The following is an 11,898-nucleotide window of genomic DNA, read 5'->3' as shown; positions in this document are numbered from 1 at the left end:
TGTGTTTGTGTATGTGTGTGTGGTGTAATGAGGCATTTTTGTTAAGTCAGGCAATTCAGGTATATTAACTCTTTAAACCATAAAATCATTATCTAGTGCCCTGAGGCAGCAATTTACTAAATGGTATTCTAAGTAGCCTGGAAAATTTAATGGAGCCTCTGAGAAATGACCAAAGGCTTTGGACTGGAAACTGTTCTTACACTGTCCAGCATAAAACCGTACTGGTGTGAAGATGAGCCATTAGCAACGTTTCAAATATAACATATATGTAGCCACATTTTGATGATTTATTCCCAACAAAATGTGCATTTGCTGACATGGAAGAACAATCTTCAGAGGAAATGTACCTGTAATATATTACTTGATATGTCTTCCAAATCATATGTCAAATGAGGATACATTTGTCTGTCTATATTAATAATATTATAGGAATATCCAACCAGACATACACCCTTGAATGATATGTATTTAAACTATGTGGGTCCACTTACAGGTAGATTTTTTGAAATAGTAAATACTACAGTACTACACAATCTGTAGTTAGCTAACTCTGTGGATGCAAACCTGTGAACACTGAGGAACCACATATGCAAACAGTCAACTGTAAATTATATGTGGATTTTCAACTTTGCAGAGGGCCCATGCTCCTAACACCGGTGTTGTTTAAGGGTCAATTCTACTTTCTAAAATACTGTAAAGAATGTATGGCACTATTATGTGACCAAAATAAAACAAATTTATTTTTCTTTTAGGAATCAAGTTACTCTCAGATGACATTCTATTTTATAAAATAATTTTTAGGTTTTTTTGTTTTTTTCCTTTTCTAAGTCATATTGGTTGCCAGATGTGCAGTTCACAAATTGAGGTTTAAAACCAAGTTATTGGTCATAAAAGTGGATTTGCTGTAGTATATTTCACTAAGAGCTGTGGGGACAGTTTCTCTCTTGATCTGGATTCACTCTGAAGATATTCTACATCAAAGAAAACCTAATCCATCCTAGAAGGCGCATAAGAACAGTTTTGTTACTCCACAAAGCTCTGAATTACTGCATTCCTATAAAAGTTGTTCAACCTTTCATGATGTATGTGTACTCCTTTTCCTTTTCACTAAAATATGTTAAAGGTTCTTATCTTAAAGATAACTTTGAAACTCTGCATATGAGCATACTCAATGTAATAACAAAGCCCACAAATGTCACTTTTATAAGTTATTATTAAGAATCCATAAACATACATAGCTTGGAAAAACACATGTACACTTAGAATTCCTTAAGTATATCTGTGGTAGACTATTTCAATGCTTTATTTCCCCTCTCCCAGCAAAGGAATTATACACCAAAATCTTGTCCAGTAACTCTGCAGCATCTCTGATCCCACTCATCCCTGGATAGAGATTGGTAACTTGCTATCTGACCAATGTGAATTTGGTTTATAAGGCAGAGTAGAGGTTTGAAATGCTTCTCTGATTGGGCTTGACCTCCTGTATCTCTGCCTCTGTGGTGAGAACATGCCAAACTATCTCTCTGAGAGTAAAAGCAAACACATAAATGAAACCAAACTGCCCAGCCAAGCCTAGCTTAGATCAGGAGAGCTATGTCCTGCCTGGCCTACAAAAAAGTCAATCCACGGGCAATTCAGAGATATGTGAGATTTAATACATGCTTATTGCTTTAAGCTAATGAGTGTGAGGAGATCCGCTAAGCAGAATTTTGTGGCAATAGCAAATTGAAACAGCTATGTGTGTGGGTATGCTTGTATATATGTTCAAAACTGTGAAGTATATAAAGATATATAAATTCATTGTCCACTGACTGCAACGAGCTAATACTTTGAAGAAGGGGATGGATGAAAATAGTTGCAATAAATAGAAGGCTATCATAAGTTTTTAAAGACTGTGAAAGCCAAGACGGATATCTTTACCATCACATCTTTCATATCCAGCCTATATTTTCTGTTGCATGATTCCAACTGGGCATGAAAGGGATAAGTGATATAGTCTATAACAGCTGGATATTTTTATTATTTCATCACTATCAACTGGAATCCAGGGAATAATCTTTACTTCACTTCTTCATTTCAGGTTCAATCCTAATACTCTAATTTGTATTTCCAGAAATGCAGAAATCAAGTATGGTTTCTTTAGCTTATTCAGTTTATACTCACCATTCAAATGGCTGTCCCCATTACCGCACAAAAACATATTTGAGGAACCAGCTGTTTTATGCTCTCATAACCTTTTCTCTGTCAAAGAGTTTTCTATTGCCTTTTTTATAACAAATTCACTGCCCTCATGTTGGCGGTTTTAAAAGATAACTGGAATTTTAATAATGAGGTTAACTTATTGCTAGCATTTGTCCCTTTTAGACTGAAAGAGTACCTGTTTTCATCTGATGGATAAAAACAAATTTTCCAAGACTCTGTTTTATGTTACCTTATATCAACAATAGGAAGAATGTATGGATGTGGAAGATGAAAACATCAATACACACACAGGTAAAACCAGAAATATCAGTGTAGAATTAGATAATATAGTTCTATTTTTAAAATCTGATGCTTTTTGCAAAACCAGGCTCCCAAATATACTTGAACTCTGTCTCATACAGACCTGGCAAAAAGACTTCCCAATCAATTGTCCAAGGTGAATGGCTAGGTAGAAATGTCTGATTCAAGAAAAATTCACTCATGTGCCCCAACTAGAAGATCCCACCTGCCACAACTAAAAGGCTTTGCATGCTGCATCTAAAGATCTGGTGTGCCACAATAAATAAATAAAAACAAATATTAAGAAAGAATGATTTGTGCATACAAGGTGTGTTAGTTAGTGTTCTCTAGAAAAACAAAACCAGTAAGACATATGGGTAAATAGAAGAGAAAGATTTATTTTAAGGAACTGACTTGTGATTGTGAGAACTGATAAGTCCAAAACTGCAGGGTGAGTTGGTAGGACTGACAGCCAGGGAAGAGATAATGTTACTGCTGCAGTCCAAAGGCAGTCTGCTGGTAGAATTCCCTCTTTCTCTGGGGAGATGGGTGGGGTTTTTTTTTTTGGTCTATTAAGTCCTTCAACTGACTGGATGAGGCCCATTCACATTTATGGAAAGTAACCTGCTGCTGATTAAAATGTTAATGTCATCTAGGAAAAAATTCCTTTACAATAACCTTCAGACCAGTGATTTGACCAAATAGCTAGATACCATGCCCTAGCCAAATTGACATAGTAACCATCACAGAAGAATGGACTATGGGTGGCAAAGAACAATCAATAGTTTCTTCACAAAGAATTGGATTTGTGTATTTTAAATAACCCATTGATTGTCTAAAAATGTTTTTAATTCAAATCAGAAGTTGATGAAATATAAAGAAAAATCATTTTGTAAACAGTGCCAAAATCACTTGAAACTGAAGACTCAAGGGAAAAGATGAAACACTGGGTAGTAATTATCAATTTACTTTCGCTCTCCTAGGCTTAAATTTTCTTAGCTATTTCTGTAAATATTACCTAAATGCCATTCCCCGCCTTCCCTTAGCATTCCTAGACAGTTTCACTGTCATACAGAACAAAACACAACATTTTTTGTGCAGAAAACATGAATCTCAAATATCAGCAGAATATCATCTTTATGGAGATGTGTTATAGCCAGAGAAAAATATAAACCTTCTATCCTCAGTGGGATTTTCTTCTTGAAAACATTGAAAGTCTATTATAAAGCTTGTCATAAAAATCTCTCCCTGAGCCCTAGATTATCCCATAACTACCTAGTGATCCAACACAAGGTATGATGTTATTATAGAAAACTCACATATTCACATCCTCTTGCAAAAAATAATCTCAGTAAGACCTAAAGAAATAATAGCAGTCTTATTTCACGTTTGTTCTTTCCTAAAAGATGAGGACCATCTTAGACTCATTCAAGTTCTCAGATATAAACTGATTTGTCAAAGCATTTTCAACACTGCTAAGTGAAATGTAGCTTCTCTGGGTCACTCAAATATCTTCAAATTACATTTCTTCATAACCCTTCAATATAGGGACTCATGCTGATGCTCTTTTACCATCTTATTACTCAATATTGTTAACTCAGCAATATTTGCCATTCTAGCAAGTTCCTGTCTGGTTAATAAGGCAATTATCAACTTTCAAAAAATGCTTAGCATTCTTACTTGTGTCAAGTATTTATGGTTGGATAAAATGCTTGAAATGTGTTAACATATGGGTAGATATGATAAAGCAGTTTTTTTTCCTCCAAACTCGGGATCAAATACTGGGTAATGTTAATAATTGCAACTAATACTTTTGAGCATGGATGTGTGCCAGGAACTATAAACTCCATGAAGGCAGGTGCTTTTTCTGTATTATTCATCATAGCCCAGCCAGCACTTAATGCATTGTCTGGCTTATAATAAGCATATAATAAATACTCATTGAGTATATGGAGGCAAGACCTCACCTAAGACTCATACCCACTTCTGAGTTAGATTATATTCCTCATCTTTAACATGAGGTAACTGAATCTTTGCAAGTATGAAACGTGTCCGAAGTTACATGACTACTTAGTGTCTTTGTTAGGACTAGAACTCATGTCTGTATCCAAAAAACTATTTTCCATCTCTATGCCATACTGTTTTTTAATTTCCACAACTCACAAGAGACAATATGAGTTTAAAAACTTATAAACTATATTATGTGGATGCTGTTCTTTTTAGATGTCACAGATTGTTTACTGAAATATTAGTACATAAGGAAATAGTAAAAATTATTATTACCTAGGATTTAAAATTTGTTCCTGCAACATTTATGCAAATAAATCTACTACACAGCAAGATAGCTGTCACTTTTTTCTTTTCAAAAATTTTTATTTATTTTCATTGAAGTACAGTTGATTTACAATATTATGTTAGTTTCAGGTGTACATATCCTGTTTCTTACATACTTTATATGTATTAGTTTGTATCTCAGTCTCATATCCCTAATTTGCCTCTTCTTCTTGCCCTGTTTCTCTTGGTAACGACTAGTTTGTTTTCTATATCTATATATATATTTGGAAACCATTACATATATCTGGATGCTAAAGTCAAATAGAAAATACTTAGTAAAAACAATTCTGGTCATCATGAACCCTACTGAGTATAACAGAATTGACATTATCATGGTTTAGCTAGACACAAAAGGACTGATGCTGTATGATTCCACTGACATGAAGTAGCTAGAATCATCAAATTCTTAGAGGCAGAAAGTAGACTAGAGATTAACAGGGCTGGAATGGGGAAGGGTGAAATGGGGAATCATTATTGAATGTGTACAGAGTTTTAGTTTGGGATAATGAAAACATTCTGGAAATGAATACTGGTGATGGTTGTCCAACAATGGAACTCTACTTAATTCCACTAAACACTTAAAATGGCTAACATGATAAATTCTATGTTACACATATTTATCACCATATTAAAAAAAACAGTCATGGTTTAGAAGATACAGAACTAATGCTGGGAAGGATTGGGGGCAGGAGGAGAAGGGGACGACAGAGGATGAGATGGCTGGATGGCATCACCGACTTGATGGACATGGGTTTGGGTAGTATCCGGGAGTTGGTGATGGACAGGGAGGCCTGGCGTGCTGCAATTCATGGGGTCGCAAAGAGTCGGACACGACTGAGCAACTGAACTGAACTGAACTAAACAATTGCTACTGTTAAGAGAGATGTGCTTACTAGATATTGGTTTTAAAAGTCAGAATTACCAACAAAAAATTATGATTAACATAAAATCTGTTTGATTTTTAAGATTATATATTTTACAGGTAACAATGTAACTATTCCCACTTTCTCTAAATCTTCTATTTCACAAGTTTTCTATGTTTTCTAGTAGTTCTTGACCTTTTGGGAAACAGGAAAATTCTTAGAATCTACTATCATCCATAGAATCTCTTTCTACAAAACTCACAAATATTAACCATTCAGTGCAGAAATCTACTGGATTCAAAAAGACAAGAGCCCCTAAGCATGTGTACCGTATTCAAATAATTAAAGATCATGTCCTAACCCCTGAAATCTGATGATGAATTTTCCCCCCAATGGATCATGTCTAAAATGAGATGGTGGGAAAATACACACTTGCATTGTGGGGAAGGTGTAGTATACTACAAGTCACTCCAAATAATAGAGGAAGTCTTCATGACAGAAGCTGGTTACCAAGACTTTGCCAACCATCTAACACTCGGCCATCACTTAGAAATTACTATAATATTTTGCCAGATGTCACCATGCTGGACAGCACTGTCACATGGAAACCCCCCCAAAAAATCTCAGTAAAATTCATTTACTCAAGACAAAAAAATAGATTCTAGTTATTTAGATGATAGATGGCTACAGACTGAAGAACTTGGCAGATTAGAAGGGTTTCCTAGCATTTTACCCACCAACTTACACATTTGATATATTTGCCATATCCAATTAGTATCCATAATTAATGTTTTAAAAATCAAATTTAAATATAACTTCCAAGTTTTTCTAAGCAATCATAAACACACACACATATTTTTACTAATTGATATTAACATAAACACAAAACTACAGTAATTAAACAATTTGTTACTTAAAACCATTTAACTCCCCCAGCACTATAGAACTACATTTTGAAACACTGAGATAAATAATACTCAAAAAAAAAAAAAAAATCTGAGCATTTAAATCATTCTGCTTTAAAATGTTTAAACTCTGTTTTGTCTTTCTTGTGGAGTTCACAGCATTCTGTTTGAATACTAAATCTCTAAGTTTTAAGTTCACTTCCCTTAGAAGTAGAGCTGAAATTGAGAATTCTGGTACAAGAAGTTTTGGGGGGAGTGGGGTGGGGAGAAGAGTTGCTCTTTGAGAATGAAGGAAAGAAGCACAATAGGGCATGAGACTAGCTTAGATCTAACTCATGGATGGGAAATGAAAGCCAGGCACCTCGGTTAGCGCCCCCTGGAGGCAAAGCAGTGCCAGTGAGTCTCTGCCGCAGAGCAGATGGGCCGGCCAGGCAGTGGGAGCGAAGCTTATCAGCCGAGCAGCTGTGAATTATTATCCAACACTTGAAGAGTTACCACTCCAGTATTCTTGGGCTTTCCTTGTGGCTCAGCTGGTAAAGAATCCATCTGCCTGCAACGCGGGAGACCTGGGTTTGATCCCTTGGTTGGGAAGATCCCCTGGAGAAGGGAAAGGCTACCCACTCCAGTATGGCCTGGAGAATTCTATGGACTGTCCTGGACAAGACTGAGCAACCTTCACTTTCACTAAAGAGGGACAGGCGATTTGTGTGTGACACCATCTGTGCCCATGACACAGGAAAAGCTAACTAAATGCTACCAAAGTTTTGCTGCCTTCAAAGTCTTTTTTACACCTATTTATGAGCAAATTATTATGATTCTATTGCATCTGGCTTTATGTTACAATCTAAGTTTTCAAAATGGATATAGATTCACTGGCACACAATCTTGAGCATTAGCCAAGCACACTTAAAACACACTTAAAAATTAAGTCCTGGAAATAAGTAGTAGCAAACGTTTTTAACATGCAATATATATGCATACACACACACACACACACACACACACATACTGTTCTTGTTCAGTCACCCAGTCATGTCTGACTATTTGCGACCCCATGGACTGTGGCACACCAAGCCTCCTTGTCCCTCACCATCTCTGGGAGTTTGCCCAAGTTCATGCTCATTGCATCAGTGATGCCATCCAGCATACATTTATATGTACATATATGATGTATGTATGTAGGATATATACACATATGCATGCATACATACATGTGTATATACATATGCATATATGCACACATGTACACAAACATATACACACGTACATAATAGAGCAGAATGCAAAGTCTACATGAATGTGTAAAATAAAACAAGAAAATTTTGTTTGGGGGTTACATTCTCTACAACTCTGACATATGTTTTTATTCTCCTCCTCCAGTAGGTGTTACTATAAAGGATGCTTTAAATTAAGAATCATTTATTGAGAGCTGAGTATATCCCAGATACTGTGCTGAGCTATTTATACACACATCACCTCTTATTCATCTTCCCTCCAAATCCTTTGCATCCTGTGTTCCTATGCCCCTTTAGAGATAAGCAAATGGATGTATGACCATCTATGATAACTTGCCATACAGGGAAAACCCAGATTTCAAACCCAGAAGGAAACCAAGACAATGGCCATTTTCAAAGCCATTATAATCCTCTACCTTCCACTCCTGCACAGAAGGGGTATTTTAAAAGTAAAATCTGGATTCAGAGAAACAATATGAATTGCCCAGGTTTTATTTGGTAAACAGCAGAATTGTGTTGAAGTTAATAATGTGGGCTCCAGAGTTTAGTTTGCCTGAGTTCAAACTGCAAGTCCTTCCACTTATTAATAACAAACTAGGGGTACTTATTTAACTTTTGTAAACCTCAATTTTCTCCTCTGTAAAACGTACATAGTAGAAATCCTCTCTGTGTTATTGTGAGGACTCTTTACAGATTTAAAAAGGTCTAAGAATAGTATGTGGCATGTATAGTCATCTGTAAATTTTAGCTATTTCCTGTCTTCATACTTTGGTTCTCATTTCACAACTGTAAATTTGGTATCTTCCCAAGATGGCTACTTTAATCACTTGTATAAAAACAATAGATTCCTTCTCATTAATTTTAGGACTCATTACCACTATCAATTCACTCCATGTACAGACACAATTCAAGACTTTCCCTTTATTCCAGGACTCCATCCTTTGCTTCTAATTCTGGATAAGATACTTGACCTCCCCACCTAGCATGGTTCTCGTTTTCTGACAGAGGGAATCATTCAAATACTGTTTAAGTTAAACCTCGCTTTCTAACTTTATTTTCGATTATTGTCTTACTTTGTTTTGGTTGTTGTTCAGTTGCTTGGTCATGTCTGACCATTTGTGACCCCACGGACTGCAGCACGCCAGGCCTCCCTGTCCCTCATCATCTGCCGAAGTTTGCCCAAGTTCATGTCTTCTGCATCAGTGATACCATCCAGGCATCTCATCCTCTGATGTCCTATCCTTCTACCCTCAATCTTTCCCAGCATCAGGGATTTTTCCAGTGAATCAGTTATTCACATGAGATGACCAAAACACTGGCGTTTCAACTTTATCATCAATCCTTTCAAGGAGTATTCAGGGTTGATTTCCCTTATGATTGACTAGTTTGATCTCTGTGCTGTCCAAGGGACTCTCAGGAGTCTTCTCCAGAACCACAGTTCGAAGGCATCAGTTTTTCAGTGCTCCGCCTTCTTTACGGTCTACCTCTCACAACCATATAAGTACCAGTGGGAAGACCATAGCCTTGACTATACCATCTATATTGACTATATTGTCTTCCTTTATCCAAAGGGAAATCAGGTTTATTTTCTTTTCATAAAGGATGAGAAAGCATTTTAGAAATGGATAGGAAGGTAGAAATCCTATAAACTGAATATTTGTCCCCCTGAAATTCATGTGTTGAAACCACATCTCCAACGTGATCGTTTTAGGAGGTGGGTTCCTTTGGGAGATGATTAGGTTATGAAAGGAGAGCCCTCCTGAATGAGATCTGTGTCTTTAAAAATGAGACCCCAGAGAGTCCTCTTTCTCCTTTTGTAATGTGGGGGTGAAGGGAGAAGATGCAATTTACCAACCAGGACATGGTTTCTCACCAGACACTGAATGTGCTAGTGCCTTGATCTTGGACTTCCTAGACCCCAGAACCATGAGAAACTAATTTCTGTTGCTTATAAGCCACCCAGTTTATGGTATTTTTATAGAGGAAAACAGAGAAGGGTGTGGTGTATTTAGATATAGAAGAAACATGAGGATGGGACCAAGACACATCTTTTAAGAAGAAGTATTCTCTTCCCATTTGCCAGCCAAAATGCAAATTAATTTTCAGCTCCATTTGATTTCTAAGACAGTTCTGAACAAAAAGGAAAAACTTGTGCTCCTCCCCCTCATTCTTGTGAATGCATAGTAAATTAACAGCAAAGTAATGATGAATATGGAAATTAATCAAAAGGAAAAATATAGTTTTCACACACATATTTCTAAGTGAATTAATGATTTCCTTTATTACAGTAAATGTGTCAAGACAGCAAAATGTGAGGAATAATTAAAAATGTAAGATTAAATGCTGTTGAAACTCTGCCCAACCTTATTAATGCACCACCGAGCTTAAGCAAAAAGCTGGGATAGCAATAGAAGTTATAAGAAAGTGTTACAGCCAGAAATTTTCAAATAAGGAGCTAAGAAAAAATGAACTAAATCATAATAGGTTTAAAAGAGAAGTCAAGGGAGGAGACATAAGCAATTCAATTTTAAACATGGCCAAGGGCAAGGAATACACATAAAGAATCAGTGTAACTGGGAAAAAATAATCTTGGAAATAACTCAAGGGTGGCTTTGAAACAGAGGATTCAATAACCTAGTACTTAGCTCTTGGCATAGCTCCATAAAGGAAAACTTGCATGATGTTTCTTCTCGCATGAAGCCAGTCCAAACGCTTTAAATCAATGAACTGGTTATATAGATCAAACCATTTTGGAAAACTCTATCTTCTCTCCAAAAAGAGAAAAGAGGCAGGAGGGGGGATCGGGATGGGGAACACATGTAAATCCATAGCTGATTCATGTCAATGTATGGCAAAAACCACTACAATATTGTAAAGTAATTAGCCTCCAACGAATAAAAATAAATGGAAAAAAAAAAAAAAGAGAAAAGAGACTAGGGGCTATTCAGGGAGTTAATGATTCAAAAATTCCTGTATGCGGGAAAGGTGCTTACCTTCGATTTAAACAATATGTGTTTAATCCCAGGATGAACAAAGCACGATACCAGATCCTAGAGAACAAAGACAGAAAACACCCAGGATCTTTCCCTGAGTTCATTTAGACTTTTTTTGCTATCACCTTTTAAAAAATTTACTTTAATTGGAGGATAATTGCTTTACAATATTGTGCTGGCCTCTGCCATATATCAACATGAACTGGCCATAAGCACACATATGAGCCCGCCCTCCTGAACCCCTCTCCTGCCTCCTTCCTCTCCCCATCCCTCCAGCTTGTCACAGAGCACTGACAGTGGGCTCCCTGCATCTTACATTAAACTCCCATTGCCTGTCTATTTCACATGTATGTACATGTTTCAATGCTATTCTGTCAAATCATCCCACTCTTTCTTTTCCCCACTGTGTTAAAAAATTTGTTATTTATATCTGTGTCTCCTATGTATGCAGGTCAGGAAGCAACAGTTAGAACTGAACATGGAACAACAGACTGGTTCCAAATAGGAAAAGGAGTATGTCAAGGCTGTATATTGTCACCCTGCTTGTTTAACTTATATGCAGAGCACATCATGAGAAATGCTGGGCTGGATGAAGCACAAGCTGGAATCAAGATTGTCAGGAGAAGTATCAATAACCTCAGATATGCAGATAACACCACCCTATGGCAGAAAGTGAAGAAGAACTAAAGAGCCTCTTGATGAAAGTGAAAGAGGAGAGTGAAAAAGTTGGGTTAAAGCTCAACATTCAGAAAACTAAGACCATGGCATCTGGTCCCACCACTTCCTGGCAAATATATGGGGAAACAGTGGCAATACTGGTTGATTATATTTTTGGGGCTCCAAAATCACTGCAGATGGTGACTGCAGCCATGAAACTAAAAGATGCTTACTCCTCGGAGGGAAGTTATGACCAACCAAGACAGCATATTAAAAAACAGAGACATTACTTGGCCGGCAAGTAATTACTTAGCCTTGTCTAGTCAAGGCTATGATTTTTCCAGTAGTCATGTATGGATGCGAGAGTTGGAATAATAAAGAAACCTGAGCACCGAAGAATTGATGCTTTTGAACTGTGGTGTTGGAGAAG

This window comes from Odocoileus virginianus, chromosome 26, assembly GCF_023699985.2.
Source record: "Odocoileus virginianus isolate 20LAN1187 ecotype Illinois chromosome 26, Ovbor_1.2, whole genome shotgun sequence".
NCBI lineage: Eukaryota > Metazoa > Chordata > Mammalia > Artiodactyla > Cervidae > Odocoileus > Odocoileus virginianus.
The sequence above is the reverse complement of the archived record's forward strand: the minus strand, read 5'-3'. Positions refer to the sequence as shown.